We start from the raw sequence: 17,080 nt of genomic DNA on the forward strand, positions 1-17,080 counted from the left end.
TATCCCAACTTAACCAATTTACGTGATCTTTCCTTTATCATGTAAACAGTCCCTTCATCACTTGTATATGCTAACCTTGTGCTTTGTACCTGCTTCTATTTATCACTCATTGGCTTTGGAAAATGGACCTTCTCCAAATGCACCTGCACCCCTGTATCAGCACTGTCATGAGTGATGAGTGAGGAAGAATAGGTTGGTGCTGTTTGCCAATATGCAAACTTGTGTTGGGGAATTAAGTACAAGACAAATGGATGATTAACTTGATGTGAACGGAAGTTAGATTTTAGATGAAGTACTTCACAGTTGGGGGCAGCAAGTTAAAGCACTTTTTTTGCCTGCTTGACAAGGAAGCTAAAAGAAAAAAACAGACCTTGAAGTTTACAATCTGCCAACAGCTGCAGAAGTAATAGCTCAGACCTTAGGATCGGTGATGTTCATTCTCTCATTCAGATTTCTGAGAAAAAACAATGAATCCGTCTGTGCCTTTGTGTACAGGTTGTATGATTTTAATGAGCACTCACAACATGGAACGCCAAGAACGCAAGCACAAGGAAAGAATCAATTTTATTTTAAGGGCCCATTTTAAGACCATTACATCCAAAGGTTTGTAGCATTTTGGAATTTCGATCCAATCCAGGAACATCTAGTATATACCAATCGTTGCATTCGAAGCTATTGCAAAGGAGACGTGGGGATTCATTAGATGAACAACCAAAGCAAACAGGCCTCAGTTAAAAGCATGTCTCTATGGAAGAGCCAAAATAGTAGCTCTCCCAACAGCCACAGGCATTAAGGAATAACCTTGCAGCCTGTTATTTCTGTGTACATTTCCATTACAGGTAGGAGAGAAGTGATAGACCCCCAATGCATCTACCCCTTTGGCAATTGCAAAGCACCCAAACCAGCTCCTAATGATAAGGATTGGCCTCTCCTGCTGGGTGCCGGTGAAGTTCTGATGTGATTGTGACAGTGAGCAAGTCATTAAGGTATTATTGATGACAGTGAGCAATAGGACACATGAATTGACATAAGTGTCACTGTAACAGTCATCTACCCCTCTCATAACCTAAATGTTATATTGCATTGGCAGTGGTGCTTGCCTTCGGTAGCTTATGATAGTATCAAAAAGAGTGCATTTGAAGGCGGAACATCTAATATTGGCTGTATTTAACATACTTGATCTCAATTCTAAATTTCTCAGTCTTAAGGAGGGTTTTACGATGTATCCACTGTAAAAACAGTTTTTATAAGGGTTCCAATATAGGGAATGCTTCCTCTACACCAGCTGAAGTTCTTGGGACTGTACTGATACATAGTTAGAGAGAAAGAAAAAAAGATCTTCTGAGAAAACATAGGTGGCTCACTGACATATGCTCATATTTGTAAATATGTGTCACTTTAAGTCATCAGTTGCGTGAGCAAATATCTGTCCAGCTGCAAAGATGCAAAGACTTGCCATCCTTAACATTACATGAGGCTTAATAGCTCCAGTGGTGAAATGAATGTCTACTGCACGATGTGAAAGGTTGGGGGAACTTGGAGGGTGCTTCCTAGTTTGGCAATTAGGAAGAATCCTTCCAGGTTGCAATTACTTGTACACCACAACCTTTATTGGCATTGATTCTGAATGCAGCACAATGTGGTCGAGGGAGCTCGGCACCAAGAGATTTATACTCCACACAATAGGTTAATGCCTTCTCAGTTCACATTCTACACATATTGCTAGCAAATGCCTTTTGCCTATACTATTTAGATGCTTGAATTATACTATTGCTCTTTGAAAGACCTCCATTGCAAAAAAAAATCCCCCTTCTGCACAGAATCAAACACTTAACCTGTCCACTTCAGGTTTGGTGGCAACCATTCTCAGCTGCATTGCTCGTTATTTGCATCACAATGAAAAAAAACAAGTGCCATGCTTCACACAGTGAGGTCTCAGGCTCAGGCTCTCACCCTTAGTGAACCCCAAACATATATATTCCCTGCTTGGTAGCTATCCCCGTCAGTTTTATAAAATTTGAACTGTCCCATATTCCCATCCAAGCCTTTAGTCTAACTCTTCAACTTGCCACTTTACTGCCACAGTATCAGGGCCTGTCAGCCAACATGCCAGATATAGTAGCACACTGCCTCCCCATCACAGCCAGAATGTTACAGAGTTCCCTTTCTGCATTATTGCATTCCTTACATGTTCCGTCATTTACCCCTCTATATACATTGAGTTGTTCCCCTTCATAATTCCCCTCTGTACCCCAGCATGCAACCTCTGATTCTCTCAACTGAGTTACCAAAACAGAACTTGCTGGAAAAACTCAGCAGGTCTGGCAGCATCTGCAGAGAGAAATCAGAGTTAATGTTTCAGGTCCAGTGACTCTTCTTCAGAATGTTAATTCTGATTTCTCGCCACAGATGTTACCAGACTTGCTGAGCTTTTCCAGCAATTTCTGTTTTGGTTTTGATTTCCAGCATCTGCAGTTCTTTCCACTTTTTGTTTCTCTCAATTGAGTTCTCCAATTCATTCCACTTGAAATTATTAATCTTACAATTTCTTTTGACCTGTTTACATAATTGTCAAATTGACAACACATGCTTATGTACAACGATGCACATATATTTGGGAGAGACTTGTCTCTTTGGAAAAGAGGGATGTTGTGTTATAGTTTATAGTCAGTATTCAGAATATGTTTAAGAGACATGCTCATGATATCATCATCACTGTATCATAATGTTGCTAAACAGTAAAAGGGTCTCATACTTCATCTGAAACTGGGATCACATGAAACATGACATGCCACAAGAATCATGCTGTTCTGTTGTAATGCACTGATTTAATATTAGCTCAGGCACTTATGTGACTGTGAATTGATATTTATTGTATTAGTTCAGTAATAAATTTCCATTGGGTTCTTCAATCTTCATGTCTAGTTTCTTATATTATGATGGATAACGTAAGCATTGCCACATCAGGTAAAATATTTTGCTGAAGGCAATATTATGATTGGAACTATAAAATATACATTTTCCTATGCTATAAGCAGCAATTCCTTAATCATTCTTTCCTGAAATTTAAACTTATTTTGCAATGTTTTGACCATTTTTATGCATAACTCTTTGTTAACAATAAAACATGCTATGCTCTTTATCTTCTTAGAGTCATAGAGATGTACGGGATAGCTTGACATCTTTTACAATTGCCTCCAAGTTGTTACGTATGGTTCACAGTTACCTTAACATTTTCTTCAAGATTATGACAGTTAAACATCATGTTCATCTTTCTAAATGCAGGGTAGGTTCAGTCTGATGTTGTTAATTCACAAAACACAAAAGGTAAATGGATTCTAATGAAAGATCAATGACACATAATCATTCTCTCCATACAAATGTTGCCAGACCTGCTCAACCTTCGCAGCATTTTTTGTTTTTATTTCAGATTCCCAGAATTCACAGTATTTGACTTAAGCTAAGTTTTGTTGTGCTCATGGATCTTTTTGAAATTCATTTGTGGGATTTGGGAGTTGCTGGCTGGCCAGCATTTATTGCCTGTCCCTAGTTGCCCTGGAGAAACTGGTCGTGAGCTATCTTCTTAAACTGCAGTAATCCACCTGCATTGGGTTGATCCACAATGCCTTTAGGGAAGCAGGATGTTGACCCAGCTACAATGAAGGAATGGTGATATATTTCCAAATCAGGATAGAGAGTTAAAAATCACACAACACCAGGGGTTATAGTCCAAGACGTTTATTTGTATGCACTAGCTTTCGGAGCACTGCTCCTTCATCAGGTGGCTGTGGAGTATAAGCTTAAGAGCATAAGGATGGTGAGTGGCATGGAGGGGAACCTGAAGGTAGTGGCGTTCCCATATATCTGCTGTCCTTGTTCTTCTCGATGGAAGTGGTAACGAGTTTGGAAGGTGCTCTCTGAGGATCTTTGGTGAATCGCTGCAATGCATCTTGTAGATAGTAGCAGCAGTGTATACAGACAGTCAGTGGGGGAGGGAAGTGGATGCCTGTGAATGAGGTGTTAAACAAGCAGGCTGCTTTGTCTTGGATGGTGTCAAGCTTCTTGAATGTTGTTAGGGCTGCACTCATCCAGGCAGGTGGGGAGTATACCTTTACATCCCTTGTGCCTTATAGATGGTGGACAAGCCTTGGGGAGTAAGAACATGAGTTACTTTCTGCAGTATTCCTAGCCTCTGACCTGTTCTTATAGCCACTGTCTTTATGTAATGAGTCCAGTTGAGTTTCTTGTCAATGATAATCCCCAGGATGTTGATAGTAGGGGATTCAGTTATGGTAAGACATTGTATGTCAAGGGGCAGTGGTTAGATTGTGTCATATTGGTCTTGGTCATAAGTGGGCATTTGTGTGATGTGAATGCTAATTGCCACTTGTCAGCCAAAGCTTGGCTATTATAGAGATCCTGTTGCATTTGAACGTGGACTGGTTCAGTATCTGTGGAAACATGCATGGTGCTGGATATCATGCAATCATGCCCACTTTTAACCTTATGATGGAGGGAAGGTCATTCTTCTTAATGAATTTCACACAAATTAACCAGCTCCAAGGTTGATAGTACTCAGTGTCCCAAAACTGTAGAGTTCACATTGATGCATTTTACATTCAATTTTATTCTATGATGCGCATTTAATGAGAGATAAAGCATTTAAGTCCACAGAATAGGTCAAATACAACTTCATTTAATAAAGGCTACTAAAGTTGGAAAATTCAGCCATCATCTGCTTCATGTGAAATGATATTGTATTAAAATGATCAATGAGAAGGTTCCACCAAAATTTATCCAATAAAATATTAATATCACAGTTGAGCTTTCATTTTTTTTCTGTGTAAGCATGCTATTAATATATAATATAATGCATACTTGTGTTTACTTCATTAAGTACTTTGTGTACGGAATGAACTTCCACAGGAAGTGGTGGATGTGGGTACAGTTACAATGTTTAAAAGACATTTGGAAAAGTAAGAAATGTTTAGAGGGGTATGGCCAAGTGCAGGCAGGTGGGACCAGTTTAGTTTAGGATTATGGTCAGCATGGACAGTTTGGACCAAAGGGTCTATTTCCATGCTATATTACTCCATGACTGTGTGGTGATTATTAAATCAATGTGAGCTCACCATAATGGACAACAGTTCCTCTGAAACCAATTTAAGGTTTTAAGTAGGCTTAAATTGTTTATTTTATAATAAGAGCATAGTCCCTCCATGCAGAGTTAGTATCCACTTCCCAGAGTCTTCTTTCAACAATTTAAAACTATAACCTTTTTAAAGTAGTGCAGCCTCAGTGGAAAATGCTTAATGGCTGTACACAACCAATAAATTTAAGGGCCTTACTGATCAACTGGTCCATTTTGAAACAAATTTTGAAAAGTACCTTCAGTTCAGATTAGGTGTATGTAAATACATCCATGACTAGTCATAGAGTCACAGAGCTGGACAGAATGGAAACAGACCCTTCGATCCAACCTGTTCATGCTGACCAGATATCCCAACCCAATCTAGTCCCACCTGACAATACCCGGCCAATATCCCTCCAAACCCTTCCTATTCATATACCCATCCAAATGCTGCAATTGTACCAGCCTCCAACACTTCCTCTGGCAGCTCATTCCATACACGTTCCACCCTCTGTGTGAAAAAATTGCCCCTTAGGTCTCTTTTATATCTTTCCCCTCTCACCCTAAACCTATACCCTCTAGTTCTGGACTACCTGCCACCAGGGAAAAGACTTTATCTATCTACCCTATCCATGCCCCTCATAATTTTGTAAACCTCTATAAGGTCACCCCTCAGCCTCTGATGCTCCAGGGAAAACAGTACCAGTCTGTTCAGCCTCTACCTATAACTCAAATCCTCCAACCCTGGCAACATCCTTGTAAATCCTTTCTGAAGCCTTTCAAGTTTAACAAAATCTTTCCAATAGGAAGGAGACCAGAATTGCACACAATATTCCAACAGTGGCCTAACCAATGTCCTGTACAGCCGCAACATGACCTCCCAACTTCTGTACTCAATACTCTGACTAAGAAAGGAAAGCATCCCAAATGCCTTCTTCACTATCCTATCTACCTGTGACTCCACATTCACGGAGCTATGAACCTGCACTCCAAGGTCTTTTTCTTTTTTATTTCAAAAATATACTTTATTGATAAAGTAATTTGATGGTCTGTACAGCTGGTCATGCCATACATACGTAAACATTTAGGTACAGATCAGAATTTATCATTTGCATATACAGGTCTGTATGTTTATCAATCATATGTCCATATATTTAGCAGAGCCCAAATGACTGCGTGGGCCCCCTGTTCTTCTTAGGCAGGCAGATGTTACACGGTGGTCTTTCCCCACCGCGCCTTCGCCCCAAGCTTCAGCGTGTCCATCAACAAGTAGTCCTGGACCTTGGAATGTGCCAGTCTGCAACACTCAGTCGGGGTCAACTCCTTCAGCTGGAAGATCAACAGGTTTCAGACCGCCCAGAGAGCATCCTTCACCGAGTTGATGATCCTCTAGGCACAGTTGATGTTCGTCTCGGTGTGCGTCTCATGGAACAGACTGTAGAGCATGGAGTTCTGCTTCACGACGCTGCTCGGGATGAACCTTGACAAACACCATTGCATTCCTCTCCAGACTTCTTCTGCATATGCACATTCCACATGGAGGTGTGTGACAGTCTCGTCCCCACCGCAGCCGCTTCGAGGGCAGCGTGCGGTGCAGCTGAGAGCCCGGGCGTGCATAAAGGATCTCACAGGCAGAGCCCTTCTCACGCCCAGCCAAGCCATGTCTTGGTGCTTGTTGGAAAGTTCTGGCGATGAGGCATTCTGCCAAATGGCTTTGACAGTCTGCTCAGTGAACTGCTCATTAGGATCTGCCCTCTCCTTTTCCTGAAGGGTCTCAAGGACACTACGTGCTGACCACTTCCTGATGGACTTGTGGTCAAAGGTGTTTTTCTTCATAAACTTCTCCACGAAGGACAGGTGATACGGAACAGCCCAACTACTCGGAGCGTTCCGCGGCAGCGAGGCCAGGCCCATCCTTCGCAACACCGGGGACAGGTAGAACCTCAGTACGTAGTGACACTTGGTGTTTGCGTACCGGGGATCCACGCACAGCTCGATGCAGCCATATACAAAAGGGGCCATCAGGGTGAGGGTGGCATTGGGCGTATTTTTTTCCCCCTGTTGCCCAGATCTTTGTACAGCAAGTCCCTTCAGACCCGGTCCATCTTTGACCTCCATATAAATTGAAAGATGGCCTGGGTGACTGCAATGGCATAGGTTCTGGGAATAGGCCAGACCTGTGCCACGTATAACAGCAATGACAGTGCCTCACACCTGATGACCAGGTTTTTTCCCACGATGGAGAGAAACCGTAGCTTCCATCTGCCCAGTTTCTGCCTCACTTTGCTGATACGCTCCTCTCAAGACTTGGCTCACGCCCCAGCCCCCCCGAACCAAATACCCAGCACCTTCAGGTGGTTGGTCCTGATGGTAAAGGGGATAGAGGATTGGTCGGCCCAGTTCCCGAAGAGCATGGCCTCGCACTTGCCTCGGTTTACCTTGGCCCCCGAGGCCCGTTCAAACTGGTCATATATGCACATGAGTCTGCACACGGACAGCGGATCTGAGCAGAAAATGGCAACGTCATCCATGTACAGGGAGGCCTTAACCTGCAGGCCCCCGCTGCCAGGAATAGTCACCCCTCTCAGGCTCGCATCCTTCCTGATGGACTCGGCAAATGGCTCTATGCAGCGCACAAACAAGGCAGGAAAGAGAGGGCAGCCCTGCCTGACTCCAGATCTGACTGGGAAGCTATCTGATTCCCACCCATTGATTGAGACTGCATTGACAATGTTGGTGTAGAGCAGTCTGATCCAATTGCAGATTCCCTCCCCAAAGCCCATTTTGGAGACAACATCTCTCATATACGTATGTGATATCCTGTCAAAGGCTTTCTCCTGGTCCAGGCTGATCAGGCAGGTGTCCAACCCTCTGCCCTGCATGTAGGCGATCGTATCCCTGAGGAATGCGAGACTCTCAGCGATCTACCAGTACTCCAAAGTCTCTTTGTTTAGCAACACTCCCTAGGCCCTTACCATTAAGTATATAGGTCCTGCTAAGATTTGCCTTCCCAAAATGCAGCACCTCACATTTATCTAAATTAAACTCCATCTGCCATTTCTCAGCCCACTGGCTCATCTGATCAAGATGCCCTTGTAATCTGAGGTAACCCTCTTCGCTGTCCACTGCACGTCCAATTTTTATGTCATCTGCAAACTTACAAACTGTACATCTTATGCTCACATCCAAATCATTTATGTAAATGACAAAACGTTAAGTACCCAGCACCGATCCTTGTGGCACTCCACTGGTCACAGGCCTCCAGTCTGAAGAACAACCCTCCATCACCCTCTGTCTTCTACCTTTGAGCCAGTTCTGTATCCAAATGGCTGGTTCCCCCTGTATTCCGTGAGATTTAACCTTGCTAATCAGTCTTCCATGGGGAACCTTGTCGAACATCTTAACGAAGTCCAATTAGATCACATCTACCACTCTGCCCTCATCAATCCTCTTTGTTACTTCTTCAAAAAACTTAATCAAGTTTGTCAGACATGATTTCCCACGCACAAAGCCATGTTGACTATCCCTAATCAGTCCTTGCCTTTCCAAATACATGTACATCCTGTCCCTCAGGATTCCCTCCAACAACTTGCCCACCACCGACGTCAGGCTCACTGGTCTATAGTTCCCTGGCTTGTCCTTACCAGCCTTCATAAACAGTGGCACCACGTTAGCCAACCTCCAGTCTTCCGGCACCTCACCTGTGACTATCGATGATTCAAATATCTCAGCAAGAGGCCCAGCAATCACTTCTTTAGCTTCCCACAGAGTTCTCGGGTACACCTGATCAAGTCCAGGGGATTTATCCACCTTTATGCGTTTCAAGACATCCAGCACTTCCTCCTCTGTAATATTGACATTTTGCAAGGTATCACCATCTATTTCCCTATATTCTATATCATCCATATCCTTTTCCATAGTAAATACGGATGCAAAATACTCGTTTAGTATCTCTCCCATTTTCTGCTGCTCCACACAAAGGCTGCCTTGTTGATCTTTGATGGGCCCTATTCTCTCCCTAGTTATCCTTTTGTCCTTAATGTATTAGTAAAAACCCATTGAATTCTCCTTAATTCTATTTGCCGAAGCTATCTCACGTCCCCTTTTCTCCCTCCTGATTTCCCTCTTAAGTATACTCCTACTGCCTTTATACTCTAAGGATTCACTTGATCTATCCTGTCTGTACCTTACATATGCTTCCTGCTTTTTCTTAACCAAACCCTCAATTTCTTTAGTCACCCAGCATTCCCTATTCCTACTAGTCTTTCCTTTCACTCTAACATGAATATACTTTCTCTGGATTCTCGTTATCTCATTTCTGAAGGCTTCCCATTTTCCAGCTGTCCCTTGGCCTGCGAACATCTGCCCCCAATCAGCTTTCGAACATTCTTGCCTAATACCGCCAAAATTGGCCTTTCTCAAATTTAGAACTTCAACTTTTAGATCTGGTCTATCCTTTTCCATCACTATTTTAAATCTAATAGAATTATGGTCGCTGCCCCAAGTGCTCCCCCCATTGACACCTCAGTCACCTGCCCTGCCGTATTTCCCAAGAGTAGGTCAAGTTTTGCACATTCTCTAGTTGGTACCTCCACATACTGAATCAGAAATTTTTCTGGTACACACTTAAGAAATTCCACTCCATCTAAACCCTTAACACTATGACAGTCCCAGTCTATGTTTGGAAAGTTAAAATCCCCTACCATAACCACCCTATTATTCTTACAGATAGTTGAGATCTCCTTACAAGTTTGTTTCTCAATTTCCCTCTGACTATTGGGGGGTCTATAATACAATCCCAATAATGTGATCATCACTTTCTTATTTCTCAGTTCCACCCAAATAACTTCCCTGAATGTATTTCCTGGAATATCCTCTCTCAGCACAGCTGTAATGCTATCCCTTATCAAAAATGCCACTCACCCCCTCTCTTGCCTCCCTTTCTATCTTTCCTGTAGTAGCATTTGTATCTTGGAACATTAAGCTGCCAGTCCTGCTCATCCCTGAGCCATGTTTCTGTAATTGCTAGGATATCCCAGTCACATGTTCCTAACCATGCCCTGAGTTCATCTGCCTTCCCTGTTAGGCCCCTTGCATTGAAATAACTGCAGTCTAATTTATTAGTCCAACCTTGTCCCTGCCTGCCCTGACTGTTTGACTCGCTTCTGTTCTCAACTGTACCAGTCTCAGATTGACCTCGCTCCTCACTATCTCCCTGGGTCCCACCTCCACCTCTTGCAAATTTTCCTGTCAGTATATTAGTCCCCTTCCAATTTAGGTGCAATCTTTCCTTTTTGCTCAGGTCACTTCTACCCCAAAAGAGATTCCAATGATCCAAAAATGTGAATCCTTCTCCCATACACCAGCTCATTGCCATGCATTCTTCTGCTCTGTCCTCCTATTCCTGCCCTCAATAGCTTGTAGCATCGGGAGTAATCCAGATATTACTACTCTCGAGGACCTCCTTTTTAAATTTCTACCTAACTCTCTGTAATCTCTCTTCAGAATCTCAACCTTTTCCCTTCCTATGTCGTTGGTTCCAATGTGGACAATGACCGCTTGCTGGCCCCTCTTCCCCTTGAAAATATTCTGCACCCTCTTTAAGACATCCTTGATCCTGGCACCAGGGAAACAACACACCATTCTGATTTTTCGCTGCTGGCCACTGAAACGTCGGACTAGAGAATCCCCTAACACAACTGATCTCTTGAAACCCGATGTACCCCTCGTTGCATTAGAGCCAGTCTCCATTCCAGAAACTTGGCTGTTCATGACACGTTCCCCTGAGAATCCATCACTCCTAAATTTTCCAAAACAGCATACCTATTTAAAATGGGTATAGCCACAAAAGACTCCTGCACTAGCTGCCTACCTCTCTTTCTTTTCCTGGAGTTAACCCATCTATGTGACTGTATCTGAGACTTTCCCCCCTTCCTATAACTGCCATCCATCACATACTGTTGCTGTTGCAAATTCATCATTGAAGAGACAGTTAGAAGCAACCGATACATTCGATCTGATAAGATTCCCAACCAACATCATTTAGATATAATCCGCAGTAACCATTAAACTCTCTTTAAACTCCCACATCTGACAAGAAGTACATATCACTTCTACTAAAGGCCATTGTTGCTCTTTCACAACCTACAGACCCAGAAAATAACACTGTCTTATTCCTCTACAAACACTGCCTCAGGTTAAATTAATAGTTATGGCATATATTTTAAGTTTATGCAAGAGACATATTTCCAAAAACATAATCAAGAAAGAACCTATTCTATTCACTATTACAGATTCTCTGTAGGCCACACTTAAAACAACAATAAACTTATTTGAGTCTGTGTTGTGAACTTCGCCCAATAGTTCCTCCAAGATTAGTTGTGAATTTCAATGTTTGTTAATTTTCCCAGATGCATTACGATGTCCAGCGATACATGAATTCAAACAGCAAAGGCAGTAACTGTGCAGGTTCTCTCTCTCTCTCTCTCTCTCTCTCTCCTGCACTGTCCTCACCACGTGCTTCCTTTGTCTGTTCGTCTCCCTTTTAAAACTGCTGTTGTTTTGGCTTTTTTTTCCAAAATTCCAAAACAACGCAATAGCATATGAAACAGTAATTGCTGCTCCTGGAATTTGAGGAGATCACCTTCAGCACCTAAAATATCTCAAAAAAGGATCAGCTGTTGCAGCCAAAAAGTATTCCCGTCCTCCATCTTGGATTACCCAGTTTATTATTTACAAAATTTGGCAAAAGAATTTTAAAACTCCTCAAAAGTGGCAGAGGGATTTGGCGGTAAGTTCTGCTGCATGAATCACAAAAAGCTTGCATTCCAGTTCAGCAGATAACAGGAAATGACTTCATTTCAAAAGGAAGGGAGTGCAGAAATAGAAAGGCTTTGCTAAAACTATTCAAACCACGAGACAGACCACACCTGGAATACTGGGGACAGATTTGGTCTCTTTATCTAACAAAATAAATTCTGGCGTTGGAGGCAGTCCAGAGAAGGTTCACTTGATTGATCTCTGGTATAGAAGGATTGTTTTATGAGGCTAAGCTGTGCAGGATGAGCCTGTACTCATTAAACATTAGAAGGATAAAAGGTGACCATATTGAAACATAAGATTCCTACTGAGCTTTACAGGATAGTTGTAAAAAGCCCATTTCCCCTTGTGGGAAAATTTAAGAGGTTACCTATGTAGGAGATGAGAAGGAACTTCTTCTCTCAGAGAATAGTGAATCTGTAGAATTCTTTACCACAGAGGGCTGTTATTAAGTGTATTCAAAGTTAAGGTATGTGGGTTTTTAAATCAGTGAAGGGATCAAAGTTTATGGGAAAAGGCAGGAAGGTGGAGTTGATCATAATTTAATCAGCAGAACGATGCAGTGGACTCTGAACAGAATAGCCTAATTCTGCGCTTGCATCTTATGGTCTCAAAAATTACTTTGACTTATCACTAATTGAAACAATTAAATTGAGCATTTTCTTTTAAAGGGGTTCTAGCAATGGAGAACGGTTTGAGGGATGGGAGTTGGAGAAAATGTCACAATAGTCGCAAAAAATGTAATATTTTATTACCTGGATTAGATACAGCCTCGAGAATGTTGGTGTATTAAATTGCTTGGCTTGAAAAGAATCAGTGGCTAATTCCTTTTTGGACAGTAGTTGTTGCTGTGTGTGGGGATCAGCATCCTCCCTGCTCCTGGATCCAATCTTAATACTCAAAGCAAAAATGCAATGTTCAGCACCAACAAGAATGAAACCATTCCCTGGAAAGGAGAGAAAAAAATTGAACTCATCCCACTCGGATTTATTTGTGGCTGAGAGATCTGGCGTAGATGCTTTATGTAAAGGTAAACAACAGCTTTTGAAAAGGGAACAAACTAATTTTTTCACTATTGTCTCTCCCTAAAAGAACATATTACAACCCAAAGAACTTAAGATTAACAAACTTTACCTGGGAATTACATCAAGCAAAATGTGCAACCCATTCTTTATTGATAAATAGTTATTCTTCTCCTGTGTGTTAACCCTGCTTCAATATATCTATTATTTTTCTTTCATTCAATGATGATCCAACCTATCTGAATACCTTGACATTGTCTCCACTTCAATCATTAACTCAAGTGGGATGTGTGGTTAATGGAAACACTATCTAAGTTCCTCCATTTCTCATTTAACCTCAGCACTCTCTGGTGCAAGATCTCAACCACTGGAAATAGGTCAATCATTCCATGATTTGTAAATACCTGTCCAAATCATTCCCCATTCTCCTGCAAAATAGGCTATGGAGCATTGTAACAATTGTAACGTCAAGACAAATGGGTAAGGAAATCTCAGAAGCATCACTGGACCTGAAATGTTAAATGCTTGTTTCTAGGGAGCAGAGCCAGAGAGAGGAGCACATGGAACACTGAGTATAAAACTAACTTACGCCAGGGATTCCCTGCCTTGTTCCCAGGAATGGAGTCAGAGGGAGGAGCACATGGAGTAACTGAAACCAAAGTGAAATAAATGGCACCACAGGACTACTGTGACCTGGCTGACTGGTAGGAAATCTGTCTTAAATTTGAAAAAAAAACTGAAAAACTAATCAATAAATAATTAACTAACTAATAAATTAATTCACTAAGTAGAGATAGGTAGGTAGGTGATGTGCTGTAGCTGTATGATGTGGGAGCTGGCTGATCCCATTGTGACATGCAGTGACCACATCTGCAGCAAAAGTTGCTTGCTGGAGGAATTTTGGCTCAGAATTGATAAGCTGGAGCCTGAGCTTTGGACACTGTGCCACATCTGAGAGGGGGAAGAGTTACATGGACACTGTTTCAGGAGGCAGTCACACCTGGTAGATTAAGTAACTCAAATTTGATAAGTGGCCATGGACAGCAAGGTGTGACTGCAAGTGAGACAGGTTGAGGATCCATGTTCAGGAAGGAGCCTCAGCGCTTGATCTTGTCCAACAGGTATGAGATACTTGCTCCCTGTGTGGTTGAGGAACAGCTGTAGGGAGGATGAGTCAGCTGACTATGACACTTTGGTACTGGAGGCCATTCAAGCAGGGGAGGGGGGGGACAAAAAATTAAGTTCTAGTCGTAGGAAATTTTATGATAACAGGAATAAATTCTAAGCATAATCGAGAATCCTGCATGGCATGTTGCCTGTCTGGTGTTTGGGCGAGGGACACCTCTGACCCACCTGAAAGGATATTGGAGAGGGAGAGGGTAGGTTCCAGGTTGGGACAAACTACATAGGCCAGAGTAGGAAAGAAGACCTGTTCAGGGATTATCAGGAACTAGGAAATAAAGTAAAGAACAGGCCCTCAAGAGTTATAATCTCTGGATTACTACCTGAGCCATATGCACATTGGCAAAAGGACACAAGAAAAAGGGAAGTAAACACATAGCTAAAAGTGTGATGTGGGAAAGAGGGTTTCCTTTTCATGGGGCGCTGACATGAATATGAGAACCCGAGGGATCTATACCATTGGAACTGTCTCCACCTGAACTGAGCTGGGACCAATGTTCTAGTGAAAAAGGTAAATAGGGCAGTCAATAGGACTTTAAACTAGAAAGTTGGGCAGGAGGAATAAAGGGGCATAACTCCATGAGATGTAGTAGCTATAGAAAACAAAGCAGCAGGTTAACATTTGTGGGGATGGGTTCAACTGCATGGAAAGGTATGAAAAGAAAGGAAAACTCAGGAGCGGTTATTAAAGTCTCCAGAACACAAAATAGGATAGTGTGTTTGGAAAGGGGTAGGAATCAAACTTCAAGCACACCGAATAAAGGAATGACAATGAAAAGAGGAACAGTAAACACAGGACTGAAGGTGCTGTACGAGAATGCACACAGTATATGAAGTAAGGCAAATTAGTTTGTGACATATATGGAAATTGGCAGGTATGATTGTGTTGGGCACCACAGAGAGGTGGCTGCAAGGGGATCATGACTGGGAACTAAATATCCAAAGATCCCAGTCATCTTATCAAAAATACAGGCAGGTGGACAGAGGGGGTAGGATTACCTCATTAGTAAGAAGTGAAATTAAATCAATAGCAAGAAACAATGTAGGGTCAGATCATGTAGAATCTGTGTGGGTAGAGTTGAAGAACTGCAAAGGTTAAAAAACCATAATGGGAGTTATGTACAGGCCTCCAAACAGTAGTCAGGGTGTGGGGCAACAAGATACATCTGGAGACAGAGAAGCATGTAAAAGGTAAAGTTACAGTGATCATGGGGGATTTCAATATGCAGGTGGACTGGGAAAATCAGGTTGGTAGTGAATCACAATAGACAATAGGTGCAAGAGTAGGCCATTCTGCCCTTCAAGCCTACACCACCATTCAATATGATCATGGCTGATCATCCTTAATCAGTATCCTGTTCCTGCCTTAGCTCCATAACCCTTGATTCCACTATCCTTGAGAGCTCTATCCAACTCTTTCTTAAATTAATCCAGAGACTGGGCCTCCACTGCCCTCTGGGGCAGAGCTTTCCATACAGCCACCACTCTCTGGGTGAAGAAATTTCTCCTCATCTCTGTCCTAAATGGTCTACCTCGTATTTTTAAGCTGTGTCCTCTGGTTCAGCACACACCCATCAGCGGAAACATATTTCCTGCCTCCAGGAATGTCCAATCCTTTAATAATCTTATATGTCTCAATCAGATCCCCTCTCAGTCTTCTAAACTCAAGGGTATACAAGCCCAGTCGCTCCAGTCTTTCAGCGTAAGGTAGTCCCGCCATTGCAGGAATTGACCTCATGAACCTACGCTGCACTCCCTCAATAGCCAGAATGTCTTTCCTCAAATTTGGAGACCAGAACTGGACATAATACTCCAGGTGTGGTCTCACCAGGGCCCTGTACAGCTGCAGAAGAACCTCTTTGCTTCTATACACAATCCCTCTTGTTATGAAGGCCAGCATGCTATTAGCCTTCTTCACTACCTGCTGTACCTGCATGCTTACTTTCATTGACTGGTGTACAAGAACACCCAGATCTCTTTGTACTGCCCCTTTACCTAAATTGATTCCATTTAGGTAATAATCTGCCTTCCTGTTCTTGCGACAAAAGTGGATAACCATGCATTTATCCACAATAAACTGTATCTGCCATGCATCTGACCACTCACCTAACGTGTCCAGATCACCCTGTAATCACTTAACATCCTCCTCACATTTCACCCTGCCACCCAGCTTAGTATCATCAGCAAATTTGCTAATGTTATTACTAATACCATCACAAAGGAATTTGTGGAATGTCTAGGAGATGGCTTTTTGGAGCAGCTTGTGGTTGAGCTCACAAGGGAACAGGCAATACTGGATTTAGTGTTGTGCAGTGAGGCAGACCTGATAAGAGAACTTAAAGTGAAGGAACCCTTAAGAGGCAGTGACCATAACATGATTGAATTTACTCTGCAGTTTGACATGGAGAAGGTGGAACCAGGTGTAACGGTGAATAAAAGCAACTATAGAGGCATGAGGGACTAGAATTGACAGGGAGAGGAACCTAGCCGGAAAAACAGCGGAACAACAATGGCACGAGTTTCTGGGAGTAATTTGGAAGTCATACCAAAAATTCATCCTTTGGAAAAAGCAGCAGACTAGAGGGAGAATGAGGCAACTGTGGCTGGTAAGAAAAGTCAAGGACATCATAAAAGCGAAAGACAAAGCATATAATGCGGCCAAGGGAAGGGGGAAGCCAGAGGATTGGAAGCTACAAAGACCAACAGAGGGCAACTAAAAAAGGGAGAAGATTAAATAGGAGGGTAAGCTAGCCAATAATACAAAAGAAGGTTGCAAGGATTTCTTTAGATATATACAGGGTAAAAGAAAGGTAAAAGTGGACATTGCGCCACTGGACAATGATGCTGGAGAAGTAGTAATGGAGAACAAAGAAATGGCGGAGGAACTGAACAAGTACTTTGCGTCAGTCTTCATGGTAGAAAATAC

Source organism: Chiloscyllium punctatum, chromosome 2, assembly GCF_047496795.1.
Source record: "Chiloscyllium punctatum isolate Juve2018m chromosome 2, sChiPun1.3, whole genome shotgun sequence".
NCBI lineage: Eukaryota > Metazoa > Chordata > Chondrichthyes > Orectolobiformes > Hemiscylliidae > Chiloscyllium > Chiloscyllium punctatum.